The sequence below is a fragment of the Oreochromis niloticus genome, linkage group LG22, assembly GCF_001858045.2.
Source record: "Oreochromis niloticus isolate F11D_XX linkage group LG22, O_niloticus_UMD_NMBU, whole genome shotgun sequence".
NCBI lineage: Eukaryota > Metazoa > Chordata > Actinopteri > Cichliformes > Cichlidae > Oreochromis > Oreochromis niloticus.
The window spans coordinates 38,135,299-38,150,862 of NC_031985.2; the positions used below are offsets into that span (position 1 = coordinate 38,135,299).

Sequence of the window (15,564 nt, forward strand, 5' to 3'; positions counted from 1 at the left end):
GTAATAAATGCATGAACTAGTTTTTCAGCGTCACTCTGAGACAGGATATTTCTAAGTGCAAGTCTAATTAATTCTGTTGCACAAAAAACAGAATGGAATTGTCTCTCATTTCTGTACTTTACTGCTAAAAATGGAATTTGTAAAATCTGAACATTAATTAATGTTAGGATTTATTTGAGCAGTCTTCCTGGTGTATTGTAAATGATTTGGAGGAAGAAATTAATGAACAACAGGAAAGAAAGAGTAAATAATTATCAGCAGTTATCACAGTTCCTGTGCAATGAAATGTTTGTGGGATGGTTACCAGGATGGCAGGATGCTGAATTAATCAGAAATTTATTCAATGAGTGTTACAAAATGGCTAGAACATACTGGTTGTGCTTTGGCTTTCAAACTGACTACATTTGAATCCCAGCGTTTGATTACTTAGAAAGCATGTAAAATGAACCCCGATCATAGAGAGACAACAAAAACATCTGACCTTACATTATTACAAGCGTTACATCACGTTATCATCATTTAAGATGCCACACTGGCACTAAAGGGGTGAAAGCTACACTCTCACTTTCAGATGGTGCTAATGGCAACATGAAACCCGTTGGTGACTTCGGGACATGTCACACTTCTGGCAGAACACTCGTTTTCCTGTCTGCCTGTCACAGTGATCCCATCCAGAGCTCAGTTTGGGATTAATGCAGTCCTATGGGAATTACACCAGAGAAGGTGGGTTGCTGCATGACCATCAGCTGAACACTGATGATGCACTACAGTCAGAAATGTTGTTGCTGTAGCAACAACAATCGTATCACAGATGGAACAGATAAACATATAGAGAGAGCAATGTAGAAAAAAAAACCCTCCAAGAGCCAACCTTTACAGCCTTCCGCCGGAGACAGGTGATTACTCCCTAATCTAAACGCTACAGTGATGGCTGACTGACATGGGCTCCCTATCCATTATTAAGAGATGAGAAGTCATTGAATCATGCTGAACATATAATTTATTATGAAACAGAAGACTAGGTTGTGCAATGTGTCCCGACCCGAACAAGCGGCCATGGAAAAATGCGTGGGCTTCCGCAGTTGGGTTTTTTTTGTGGAGAAAAATGACAAAACTGCCCGTGCATAGATTATCAGGACCTGAATGACATCACAATCAAAGACAAGTATCCACTGCCTTTGATAAACTCCATGTTTGACACTCTTCACGGAGCTACTATTTTTACCAAACTTGACCTCCGCAATGCATCCGACAAAGAGATGAATGGAAAACCGCATTCAGTACACCACTTTGAATACCTGGTGATGCCGATTGGGCTAACCAACCCCAGCCATTTTTCAAGCTTTGGTAACTGATGTTCTCAGGGATTTTGTGGACAGGTTCGTGTTTGTTTACCTAGATGACATTCTGATTTTTTCCAAGACTCTTGAAGAACAACAAACCCACATCCAGCTCCTCCTGGAAAACAAACTGTACATCAAAGCAGAAAAATGTGTTTCACTCACCATCTTTCTCTCATCTTTCACCATCTGTTTTCTTGGCTACACCCTGGCAGGGGGGCAGGTGAAGGCGGATTCGGCTATGGTCACAGAGTGTCCGACACCCCCATCTCCAACAGTTCTTGGGGTTTGACAACTTCTACAGATGGTTTACCTGCAGTCGGGTAGCCTCAACACTAACACAGCTCACATCCACTAAAATTCCATTCACCTGGTCACCTGAAGCCAACGCTGCTTTCTCCAGACTAAAACATCTGTTCACTACGGCACCAGTGTTGATCCACCCACAGACAAACCCTTCATTGCAGAGGTAGACGCCTCAGACACAGGGACGGTGCCATCCTATCCCAGTGTTCTAGTCCCAAAGCTAAACTGAAGCCATGTGGGTTAGAGGGTGGGTGACAGGGAGTTGTTAGCAGTAAAGCTCGCTCTGAAAGAATGGCGACATCTGTTGGAGGCAGCCGAGCAGCCATTTGCTGGATCATAAAAACCTAACTTACCTGAGGACAGCTAAGAGACTGAGTGCACGACAGGCACGCTGGTCACTGTTTGTGCCAGGTTTAACTTTTTTATTTCCTACCGTCCACGTTCACGGAGCATCAAACCCAATGCATTATCTCACCAGTTCGCCACCGACACAATCGCTCTGAGTTCCCAACCATTCTCCCCGCTACAAGCAAGATTGGGTTCATTGCCTGGGATGTGGAGGACGCCATTCGCGGGTACTGGACATTGAAACTGATCTGGGTACTGGTCTTGCGAATCAGGGCTATTTACCTGCAGTTCCACGATTCTGGACCGGGTTCACGCCACCAAATTCTCATGGCAGACCATTCCATTTCCCCATCATGTCATGCTCCACCTGCAAGCAAGTGAGCCACTGGAAAGCCATTCAGTTGCCTTATCGCCCCGTCACCTCACTCAGCATTCCATTGACATTTCTCTCCCTCTGTTTCAGTGACCTCTATCCCCGACCCACGAGCCGTGACTGCTTCGGACTCCTGTTAGATTCTCATTTCATGTTTCCTGTGCTTAAGTGTTTATCTTGTGTCTTTGTAAATAAAACCTACCAGTTTGCCTCTGTCTGCATTTTGGTCCATTTTCATGCACTGGCCTCTGCTGTCATAACAGGAATATTAGTCTCTACTATATCAATTTGTCAGTTAAAATCAGGACAGACAGCTTGTAACACCTACAGGCACATAAGGTGGATGGTGAGAATCCTTTCCTGGCTTAATACCAGGACAAACACTTCCAAGTCACTGGAAGCTAACCCACCTAAGTGACTAACCAGAATCTTTATGTAAAAAAGTAAAAAGTTAGTGACCAGGTTTCAGCAGGCAACTGGAGAAAATATATTTACATCCATGGATAAACAACGTTGGTCGTGCATTATCATCTCTGTACTGTGTTTTACTGCTATTTGGTCATAAACCACATCATTCAATGACTTTCTGACCAGAAGATAAAATGGTGAATTAATAAGATTAAAGCACCAAGTCAGCAAGAAACAGAAGGGGACCATGGTGGTACAATATAGTACAATACAGTTTTATTTATATAGCACATTTAAAACCCCGAAGGCACACCAAAGTGCTTCACAGTAATACGGAGAAACAACATAAGTCAATAACAGGGTACAGATCGGGTACTAGCACAGACAGAATGGAGGCACTAATAGACCAGAAGAATTGAGTAAAATAGGTATCAAACCTCAATACAGAAGGAAGGTCAGATCGTGAATACAAAGTAGGGCTGCTCAATTAATCGAATTTTAATCTCGATTACGATCTGGGTTTTCAACGATCATTAAAAATGACTGAGCCGATTATTAGCACCTCCCTCGTGCTTTACTCTCGCGCTGCTCCGTGTGGCAAATCGAGCGCACCTCTCTGCGTTTCGAACACACGTCACAACAATTAAGAGGACCGCACTGCTGGCACGGTCTCTGCGCACAGAAAATCTGCGTTGCGCACAAAAAAAATCTAACCTGAATTGAAATTAAAATTAAAACTTTAACAATTCTGTTTTGCAGTGTTAGTCAGTGAGTGACTGGCTGCTCCTGTATGGGATTAGAACGATGCCACCTTATCCTATAGTCCAGCCAATAATGCGATTCACATTCGTATATACGCAGCCAATCAACGTCGCTGACAGGCTATGACAGCGTCCTTATGTGCCGACACCGGTGTTTTAGCGAGCAAAGCGGCGGCTGATGTGCAGTGAAGCCACATTAATGACAACGTGTACAACCATTGGAGATGTGATCAGGACAGACGGAACAACTGACGGAAAAAGTGTGGACTTTATACCAGTTTTTAAATTGTGTTGATCGGCCACGTAAAACCAGAGTTATGATAAAAATATCTGCAATGTTTGGTTTTCTTCCTGAATACTGTCGTTGTTTATATTTACTGCGGGAAGAAACGGTAAAAACGGCGTTTTATAAGGAAAGCGCTCTCCAAAACCAAAACACCCCCCCCCCGGCCCCTTTCCTATTGGTCGAAAAAAGTACTGTGTCGACCAATCAAAAAATGATATGGCAACGTGGCATCTAGTTGTTAAGAAACGGGGGGAAGTTTTAGGAGTGACGGCGGTGTTCTGAGATGTGAGAGATTTGAGACGTTTAGCGCAAATCTTGTGTAGTTAGTGTGTAGTTAGTGTGTAGTTAGTGTGTAGTGTAGTCAATAGTTTTGTTGTGTGTGTCAGAACAATGAGGCGGCTGCTGAATGTTACAGGTGTTACAGCAGTGATACATCTCCTGTTGTCAGGCCTGCAGGTATCAGGCTGTTGTTCTCCTTTATCTCATAGTGGACAGAAATTAATTTTTGGAGTGGCACAAATAATTTGTGTGGCATCAGATTTGATGCAGAACAGCTGATTGTTCTGTAAATAGTTTGAAATGTTTATTTAAGAACGCCTTGGCTGCATTAAAAAGAAAAAATAGCTGCAAAAAACTTTGTTTGCCAAACTGAGTTACTTTTTGAAGTAGTAACTATATAATTAATTGCCCAACATTGGTCATTATATACTGTATTTTGCAGACAGAGAGTTACAGACTCTCTCCCAGACCACAGACTCATAATACAAGTCAGAGCTTTATGAACAAAAGAAAGAAAGAAAGTTGTGTTTTCAAAATTGGAGTTCAAGTTATTTTTACTTCCAATAGTGTTAACATCCTACACAGGTCATGAACAGGTCATTGTAAGTGGGCTAAAGCAGTTAATTAAAAGTAGTCTAACATAAATGTAAATGCTGTAATTTGATTATTTTAATAAACCATGTAACTTGGATGGATTAGATGCTGGCGTGACCACAGTGCACACGTCTGATGTCGCTCACAGTGGTCCAAGGGACGCTCAGGGAGTTTGTGTGTTCGCTCAGACACATGAAATATTAGAGGGAACATTGGTGGAAACATTATGGGTTCAGACGTGGATCAAATATTGTGCAGTATTTTGAAGTTCACTAAACATAGATGTTTACATTTTTCATTTATTTTTTATATTGCAAACATTTGCACTGTAATCAGTATTTGCACACTATTTTATATTATTTTTTGACAATCTTTAAAGTCATTATTCAATACATTGTTATTGTTAAATAAATATCGTCAAATAGTCGAGATCTCAATTTCAGTGAAAATAATCGTGATTATCATTTTTGCCATAATCGAGCAGCCCTAATACAAAGTATCTACTAAGAAGATAAAAAAAGCAGTAAAATTTATAATAAAATAATAAATTTAGTAAAAAGTTTCAAAAGGGTATTAACTGGTCAGGAAAGCCAGGTTAAATAAGTATGCTTTCAATCTTGATTTACAGGATTGGATAGAGCCCAAGGCATGAATAGAAGCAGGGAGGCTGTTCCAAAGGTTGGCTGCAGCTGAAGCAAAGGCACGATCGCCTCTGGTCTTCAGTCTAAACTTAGGTTGGGCCAGGAGTAATTAACCTGATGATCTTAATGCACGACGAGGAGCGTACAGATTGAGGTCAGTGAGGTAACTGGGCGCAATATTATTCAGGATTTTAAAAGTGAGTAGCAAGATTTTAAACTCAATGCGATATTGTGGTGGATGAAGTCCTCAGGGTGGAGAAGGAGTGCTTCTTTATAAAGGTAAGAGGTGCCAGGGCTCCTGGACATGATGGGACACCACTTTTAACAGGTGCCTCAGATGAGCAGATATCTGAAGGATGCCAGACAATAAGCTCAGGTTTCTCATAAGTGTTGCCTACAATTCCCTTCCATAGCCCTGCCTGTTTAGTAGTGCCTACTATGGCAGCTGGTGCCTGTAGGCAGGACAGCATGGCAAGTCTGCATGTCTTCATAACAAAAGGATGCAACAATGAAAAGGAGAAAAGATGGCACTGTCCCAGGGATGCTTCGGGTGGCAAGGAAGTCAGGAAGTCCTCAAGATGTGTAGTGTGATGGCATACATCAGAGTCAGTGAGACGTTTTCTGGTAAGGTCTGTTCAAGCTGGCAGCACATCCCAAGCCCCTGAACAGAGGAGGAATGCTGTCAGCTGGGAAAGACTGGCAGATATTTGGTGAACCTCAGGGAGAAGCTCGTCTTCCCAAGAGATATAACAACCACTCTCCGCAGATAGAGACGGCTGAACTGGCAGAGCCCAGAGGCCAGGCAAGAGGCTGGCTGCAAAGCCAGGATTTACCCAGTGGAGGTTGGGTGTCAGGACATAGTGGGCAAAGCAGCTGTCCAGCTACTTCATGAGTGACGGGCCCAAACCTGCAGAAAGCCATCAAGGCATTAGGAGAGGAGGCTGAGAAAGCAAGTTTTTGGCTTTGGCTCTGGTGGAAGGATGTCAGTTAGTGGGCAACACCACAGTAAAGGCAGCTGCTGGGGGTGCCACAGAGACATCCCCGGTGTGCCACTGTCCCCCACTGGGAGATGTACTGGGATAGGGGGCAAAACATCCACGGATGGCGACCTCCAGTTGATGTGGTGGCGTGAAGACTCCAGCGACACTTAAAGCACGAGGGAACAACTTTGTCAGCTGACCAACGCATTTCGGCTTGTGGCCTTCATCAGGGTCATTACAAAATACCAAACAGTTTGTGTTTCAATAAAATAAAGAAATTCAGGTGAACCAATCACACATGCACACATAAACAAGCGGAGGGTGGTACTGGCTGATTGGTTGAATCAGAGCCCAAACAGGGTCTGGCCTGAGCCACGACAGATTTAGGGCTTCAGTTGATGACCTTGCAGCTGACCTTCTGGCACTGGTGGTGACATGACTGGCTTAATGGCAAAGCAGGAAACGTGCATTAAGCATTAAAACTCTTTGATGTGTAGTATTATTTCACAGCTGACTGACTCAGCATTTAAAACTATTCTAATTATATATTCTCACAGTGACTGTACTGATTCTCATGTATAATTGAAAACTGACATTATTGAGTTGATGTGAAAACATATACAAAGAAAGTACAACTGCAACCATTGCAAAAAGACATAAATACATTTTTGAATGCACTGAATTTCCAGTTGCTATACAGCCTCAGTGTTTGGATACGCTTACGGTCCCTGATACTATTTTAAGGTATGCTCATAGATTAAAGGTGGAAAGCCAACGCGACTAGCACATGAAGTTCCAGAAGCTGCTGGCAGCCCACAGTGCTGAGTGGACACGGGCGTAGCTGCACGAGTGCTGACAGGACAGAGTGCCACAGCTCCAGGTACACTGACGAGTGTGATGAGAACTAAACTCTGTATTTTACAGTTCAGCGAGCACATGGGCAGTTTGGTGTGATAAAGAAAAAGTATGCAAATTTAATTTGTGTTGCTGTGTGTGAAATGATGTTGCCAAACACACTGAGCATATCAGGAAGTGAAGAAGAGAAACACTCTCGCATTTCTTTCAGCAGAGTTGAGCTGTTGTTCTTAATGAAAGCCTTTCGGTGTTTCTTTGGACATTGGCTGTGTTTTTAACTCATTTTCAGTCCAGTCCCTGAACACATCACCATCGCCAGGAGAATATTGTTTTGTTTTGTTGACCTATGAATCAGTCAAGCATAAAAAACACGCCGAACTGAAAGGATGAACCTGTGATGTGTCTAACACATAACTCAGCAAACAACGCAAACGGTATCTTTAGGCTCTATGTTACCAGCAGCAAAAAAAACACACAGACCTTTTCTCATTTCTGTGCTTCTTTGAAAAATGCCAAAGATAACCCAGTTTGGCAAACAAAACATAACAAGGGGATTCCCAAAGAGCTATTAACCGAAATTCGGCAACTCAGTTCAGTTTAAAGGTGAATTAGTCAAGTATGGGAAAAATGAATAAGGTGCAGCCTGAAAAAAAGGCTCCACGATTTAGAATATTGAACAGAAAATGATGTTTATTTAGAAAAATATGGGCAAAAAACAAAAAAAATATATAAATGAATAAAGACTATGCTTTGTAGAGTGACCCTACCCTTTAACAGGGAAGCACTGTCCCCGAGTGTCTCAGAAACACAGCACTTCACACCTCGCTAAACAAATGGGTGACATCACAGTGGCTATGTCCATCTTTTATGTACAGTTTATGCTTTAGACATATCACAGACCACAGATTTTTGTCCTTAGTTTATAAGTTTTCACATAATCGCCGACTCCGGGACTAAAACACCATCAACTAACTAGAATAATACTGAAACAGTATAAATAAAATTTACTACAATAAAAAAAGAGATACATTTGTGACATGAGACATATTTGGCATTCTAAAAAAGCAACACATGAGAGATCACAAGTGACTGCTGCTGAAACATAATGGAAGAATGTCTTAAAGCATGAACATTTACTTTTTACATTTACAATTTTCAGAAGGCCCAGTTAGCACCATTATGATGTTTAAATGGTTTCAGTGGTTTGATCCTTGAAGGCACTTCTCTGTCTTCTCAGTTTGAGGTGCGGAGTAACAGTCACAGTGTTACTGATATTATGTTACAATAACCTGCTCAGCCTCTGTGTCTAATGCTCGTCACAGCCCGCAGTCGCTGTGCTGTAGAGCGCCACTATGTGATGGACTGTTTTTGTCTTAGGAACTTCATAACGTGCCGTTTACACAATCAGCAAACTGCCATTTGTAACATAATAAGTAAATGTCACATTAACTTCAAGGTAATATTTATTGGAGGAAAAGATCAGCATCTTCCTCCAAGCTGGAAAAAACTCTGAGGGCCAGACGGGCAAGTGGAGGAGGGGTTAAATGAGTCAGAGTGTAGTGAGATCACAGAGCCAAGAAGTGGTAGAAATGCTTTATATAGTGCAAAGTCAAACTATATAATGGTGTCTTTGATCTTGTCTGAAAGTACTGATATAGACACAGATTTTAAAGGATGTGGCCTGTGTTTGGGCAAATACTGGCCCAGTACCAATACTGACAATCACAGTGACACATCCATATCATGAGGTGGATTTCTAGGTTCAAATTAGGTCAGTGACATGAAGTGATATGACAAGACAGACCAAGCAATTTAAAAGAGGTGCTAAGGTTTAGGCTGAAAGGAAGGCCTGGTTCACCGGTTAGGTCGAAACATTTTCAGCAAAGAGTAAAACGTACTTAAGTGTATCTGTATTTCTGACTGCATGGTAGCCTGTGTCAGAGCGCTAGAATTGAGCTTAAGCGCTAAAAGCGGCTTTAAAATAATCTGGGTGGGATTAAAGTGTGCAGTGTGCAGATGTGGAGCACAGAGGATGCTGATGTTAATCAGTAACTACTGCATGAGCCTCCCTCCTCACACACTCATCATCTACACAGTGCCACCATGTTTGGGGAGAGAAAAAAAATGGAATTCGACCTGACCCAGATGAATCTGTGGCAAGGATTCATCGTTATCCAGCAAAGGAAAAACAAGTCCTGAAACACAAAAACACGTGAATCCATGCACAGCATCTGTGTGAGGAGAGGGCAGTATGGGGTCACACTGAATCAGCAGGCATCAGTGACAACAATGGAGGCAGTCAGCACACACAGCTCTGACGTACTGAGCATCTGAGGACTGGGCAGGTAGGGAACATCGTTCAGTTAGTTAACGATCATTTTTATCAATGACCTTTCTTTCTGATGAAAACAGCACAATAATTAAATAAACACTAATAATCGAAGGAAAAGAAACTATGATGAAATGTAGCAAAACTTTCATTAACGAATAAAATAACAAAAGTCCTACAGAGACAAGATCTCATCAGAAGTGCTCGAGGTGCACAGGAAGGCGGGACAAGTTTGAAAACGAGCCAGTCAGAAGAACCTTCCTACGCTTAGGTGGACACATTCGATCTGTTTGTTACATTCCCGTAAGCACGCTGCGTTACAACGTTACTAAACTGTGATTTTGTTTGTGTGAGTGTCTCATGACAATGATGTACGAGCGTGTGACGCCCATGGCAGCGACAGACGTGTGCAGATCAACAACGGATAATATGGAGTGATGGAGAGAGTACGACCATGCAGCGTTTAAAGCGTGGAAGTAATCACATTACTTTGAGTTTAATTCTGTAAAAAGTAACAAAAACATTAGCGTCCGCTGTTCACTCTGCGTGGGAAGAAAACTTCTTTCTACAGCAAAAAATTAAACTTCAAATCTGAGCGAGCAGCGAGCACGCTGCCACGGGAAAGTGACATTCACAGAGAAACCCCCGGATCCCCCCACTGACATGACCGCTGTGGGCAAACCTCCACCCGCTCCACTCCTGCTAAACAGCTGACAATAGATTTAAGAGCGACAGGACTCAGTGCTGCTGAATCTGTGATTTTATTTATTTTCTGCTGTGTTTTACTTGCATCTATTTGAAAGAGTGTAAACACAAAACATGATTTTATTTTATCTGCTGGAATATGCAGAACATAGGTTTAAATGTTAAACACATTTCTTCCAGTCAAAGACTGCTGCATATAATTTAATATTTGCTTGATGCAATGTGCATAAAGTTAAAAGATTAAAACTCATAAAAAACAAGTTTTAAAACGAGACTTTTTCATTTGATTCAGTTTCATATGATGGATCATGCAGAAAAAGTAGAATAGGGCTGAAAGGTCTGTTACTTTATTACATATGCAGGTTGTAAATCATGTTTTTTAAAAAAACAACTAAGTAACTAAGTAACTAATTACGTTTGAAAATAAGTAATCAGTAATGTAACAGCATTACTTTTTTGGAGAAGTAATCAGTAATAAGTAACTAATTACTTTTTTCAAGTAACTTGACCAACACTGGTGGTCACAGAATGAAATCTGTTTCTAGTCTCCTGTCGTCCAGCTTCGTGAGCTCGGCTCTCCGGTCTTAGATCAGCACCTTGTGCATGCCTCTGCTGCTGTCACCCATCTGCATCCCGGTTTGAAGCTTTGTGCGCACCGTGGTTATTATGAGTGTTATCTGAGTTACTGTTGGCACCACGATACTGACGCTCAGTTTGAACATGTCTACGCATTGAACAGCTGAGTTAGATATTTGTGATAACGAGCAGTTGAACAGGTTCAACAGTCACACTTTGCTTCTTTGACAGTGAAATATTTGAAGGCGTATATAACGCATCAAAACTGCGGCGAGATACAATAAAAACAGTCTGCGGATGTGTATAGTGTTTATTCCGTCGTTTGCCTGCTGAAATGCCTCATTTTAGTGTCTGACTTGGAACAATTGAATGAATATGAGGTAGCAGTGAGATGTGTCTGATGTGCTGTGACAATAATCAATCTGGCAGCACGTAGCAGACAGCAGTGCTATGAAACCACCGAGAGCATCCACACCTCGTTGCTTTCTTCTGCTGCGCTTGAACTGACGTGAAGAACTTTTCTCCGTCTCACCGGACAATAATTAAAGAGTCCAGTCCTCATGATGATGATGATGATGGTGCGCTCTGCTGTGAGCGCTGCAGGCCTGGGTACCAGAGCGCGGTGCTGTTCATGTTCATAGTGTATGAAAGCATGAAACAGAAGCAACTCTTGGTGCGCTGGTTGTGTAACACGAATGTGCGGATTGCGGTGGTCACAGATAAAGAAGCAGTGCATCCGCTCATGCTGTTACATCATCGCTTTATCATCAGACACGACCTTCTACCATGCAGAAATCATCCAAACTCCACTAACACTGTTTTTCTGACCTGTTTTCCTGCATTTTGCTGCCGTGACTCAGTCAACACTACAGCCCGGCGCTGAGCGTGGGGACAATAAAAGGGGCGGTAGGTGTACCTGTCTGCAAATGGCGCTGAATGTGTGCGTGAGCAGCTCGTGTGATGCCGACGATCACTCACCCGCTCACCTCAGAGCATCCGCCGAAAGAACAGGTCCTGTTTGAAAGCGGTGTCAGCGTGCACTAGTCCTCACAGGCATCAGTTAGAGAGAGCGCTCATTCATCAGCGTTATCAAGCGGCTTTAACAAAGTGTTTGGGTACCAGGCGCCAGTTGGCCCTTTGCCCTGAGCGTTGTCTGACAGACAGCGGTACGTGCAGGCTAGAGGTGCATGTAAGGACCGCTTCGTTCTCATGTCAGCGCCCGATCACAACAACAGCCGCCTCATCGTAAGGCAGACCCTACCCTGTCCACATACAGCAGTATTCAACAGCTTTAATATATTCAGTCAGTTCTAGGACCTGCTGTATTCTCTGGGCATTCTTATATAGCACTTTATACAACACCCAGCCATTCATACGAGCACTTTCTTTACTGAAGTGCTTTCTTTCATAAGCACACGTTCATATTCTAAACTACCATCACCACTGTGCAATAAACCACACTGTAAACATATAAGACTATTTATTTATTTCTCCTGATTTGTATATTCGTACACTTAAAATTTTGAATACTGTTCATATGTCTGCACTGAGTAGGAGCTGCTCTGTATCTCACTGTGTGTATAGTGACAGTAAAAGGCATTCTGTTCTACATTCTGCTTCAGAGAGCAACGTGGTATGAGTATGTTGCTAAGGATATCTGACATGCAGACCGGACAGCCACCAAGCTTGTGATTAGTAGATGACCTGCTCGACCTCCTGAGCTACATCCAAGTAAATGCAGAAACAATGCCACTGCAGCTTAGAAACAACAAAGTAGCTAAAGAGAAAGCCAGCCTGTAAGACAACAATGAGGGACAACATGGCCCACGCTACACCCTCTGCCACCCCCTTCCTTCTACAGAAGGGTGGAGTTTTGAATGTAATGAGACCAGTGTATATGTACAAGTAGCCAATGCTAGCGGAGCAGACTGCAGCGTTCACCAATCAGAGCTCAGGAAGCTGCTGCTCCTGGCAGAGCGCCACCATCAGTAACCAAGGGTCCCCGCCATGAAATCAGTGCATCCATCATCAGTGAGCCACTGGAAACAGTAGCAGCTAGAAATGAGCGGAAATGATGTACAAGGTTGATTTTGTCTTTCTGATGAAAATGAAAGCAGCCTGCATTGGACAGCTCGTGTGGCATGCAGAAAGGATCTCACATGTATCTGGACACTCGCTGTTATATAACTGGCTGTAATAGGCCAACAATCACACAATCTCATGTGAAACAAGATTCTGTGATCCGAGCAGCCATTATATTACAGCTAGAGGAGCTCGTGAATGAGCTTTTAGATCCTCTGAGGAAGAGCGCAAACGTGCTTATTCACACTTTCCCCCCAAAGCAGAATTATTGGTGCGCTGCATGATGCCAGGAACCAGAGACCTCTGACACACGTGTATGTACAGGAGCTACAGCAAACAGACAGCAGCAGTTATCAGTCAGCATCAGTCAGACTAGATCAGGTAAAAATTTATTTTACGTGTAGAGGAAAGCTTTAACTTTTCCAAAATCCTTCAAATATCTCTCTTTATAAAGAAACGTGCTACTGTAGCTACATGAACAATGTTTGGAATATGATGTTTTTGGTATGCAGTGATAGTGTCTGTGGGACAGATCCAGTTTACACATTTGTGTTTTTACACACGGGACTTTTTAAGCTACAATGTGGAATATTATTGTATTTCTTGATGATTGTTCTATGTGAACACCACAGACCCACACAGCGTTCAGTTAAATTGTCTTTATTGTACAGATTTTGCACACACATGATTCTTCCTCCTCGCCACCTCGACCACCGAGCTTCCTGTTCGGCACCTTGTGTTTCCCAGGGCAGCTTGCAGCTGTGCCCTCACACGCACACCTCCCTCCGCTGGTCCCCAGCATCACTAAAAAAGGCAGAGAGTTGGTCAGCCAAATTCCCTCCACCTGGCCCGTGCAGCGGAGCCAGAGACCACAGCCCTGCCACGTCCTATAAGTCATAAAAGGCCATTTCACTTCATTTTAGTTCAGATTTATTTGTGGTACCAGTTTACAGTCAGCTCTTTGTGCTTCTTTTGAAAGTTCTTAAAATGAAACATGTCTTTAAAATGTATTTCAGTAAAAGGACAAACATGCCGCCTGAGTCGGCACAAAGGAAGAGCGTACCAAGTAAGCTGTGAGACACGCCCCCATAGATACAGCAATGTGGTTATAATTGCCATATCTAAGCCACCTCGTGTGCTTTTGTCTGAGCACTGGTCTTTTCACCACACTGCTTCTCACATCGGCACTCTTTACAATTAGATCTGTTCTCGCATTCACAGAGACGCTCCTTCCCCCATCACTTTACAAAAGGCCACCGTTGCAACCCCCTCCTCCTTCACTTGCATCCTCCAACCCCCTTCCACACAGGAGCAGGTGCTAAGCCAGACTGTCTGCTGAGGTGAAGCGTCAGCATGAAGCACAGCAGCTCCCCAGAGGCGATCCCATAGACTAGCCATCCAAACCATCCCTGCTGTGTATCATCACCTACACCAAACATTTCTGTGGCATAAGCAGTGTCTGTAGTTTGCTGTGTGCAGTGTGTGTACACCAGCCTGGGAGCATGATAAAAAGTGTCCTTTGGAAAAGCAATCGAAAAGAATAACACAAGAAGATGAAATCTTAAAATACACAGTTAATTCAAGTGGTACTTTCACATTAGATACGCACAACAATAAACTGACTAAACAAGAATACATCTTTATCTAAGGAGCTCGGAAAGAAAAGCGCCTGGACTGCTTTCAGTTTCTTGAAGACGTTTCATCCGAGAAGCTTCTTCAGTTCTATTGATCCTCTACCTAATCACATGAGCCAAGGTGTGAAAACGGGTGTAGGTCACAATCAGCCAAGGTTTCGGGTGAACTCATTGTAAAACCTAGCCCCGCCCTATCATGTGACTTAGTTTGTGTTCCAGAGGGTGGTGGGAGTCAAAGAGGAGGTTCACCTGAAACCTTGGCTGATTTTGGCTCACACCTGTTTTTACACCTTGGCTTGTGTGATTATGTAGAGGATCAATAGGAGGTCCATGACCCTCCTAGGCTACATCCACACTAGCCCTGATAGATTTGAAAACAGCATTTTCGTCTGAAAACGCTCCGCATCCACAGTATCGTTTTCAGTTGTTTTCACAGAGTTGTGCGTCCACATTGAAATGGCCGAAAACGCTTACGTTCCAGTCCTGCACATGCGTGAAGCGCGAGACGATTCGACCTGCCTCATTTCTGTCTGCCGCTTATTTACTTTCCGGCTCTTTGAAACAGATTGTTGAAGAAAAGCACCGAGTTTTTTAAATGGACTGACAATGAGGTGGAGTTGTTGCTGCGAGTAACACAAAAGTACAAAGTTGCAAAAGCGAGTGAGAATTAAAGAATATGAAGAAAAGCTATCTGGAGCACGTACAGACTGATATTAATCTTTAATAGGGCTGTCAAAACAACTGCTGTATAATGCCCTCCGCTATCTTGGTTTAGTTGGTCACATGACTAAAATGTGTCATCGTTTTCAAAAAGGCTCCGCACTGCAACGCGAAAACGGCGTTTTTAAATGTATCCGCTTTCCTTGACCAAAAACACCGTCTCAGTGTGTACGGGAGGCCAAAACGGAGAGAAAAAGATGCATTTTCAAATGAAAACGTATTAGTGTGGACGTAGCCTTAGGGACTCTCCACCAGTCGCTCTTTGAACTGAAGCTTTTCGGATGAAACGTCTTCAAGAAACTTAAAGAAGTCCAGATGCTTTTCTTTCCAAGCTCCTCAGACTATGA

General features: G+C 43.0%; 1 protein-coding gene across 18 annotated transcripts in view; it reads right to left on the bottom strand.

Annotated features, from left to right (window-relative positions):
- epb41a (erythrocyte membrane protein band 4.1a) overlaps positions 1–15,564 on the bottom strand; it is a 60,250-nt gene that overhangs the window by 38,963 nt on the left and 5,723 nt on the right. For 7 of the 18 annotated variants that reach the window (XM_019350938.2, XM_025902241.1, XM_025902240.1 and 4 more), the window contains exon 1: positions 11,760–11,922. The exons of 1 other annotated variant lie outside the window; for it this stretch is intronic. The gene's annotated coding sequence lies outside the window, so the exon portion shown is untranslated. Of the gene's footprint in view, positions 1–11,759; positions 11,929–15,564 lie in introns of those variants that run through there. 10 more of the 18 variants (XM_025902235.1, XM_025902237.1, XM_025902236.1 and 7 more) reach the window with 5 other exon arrangements.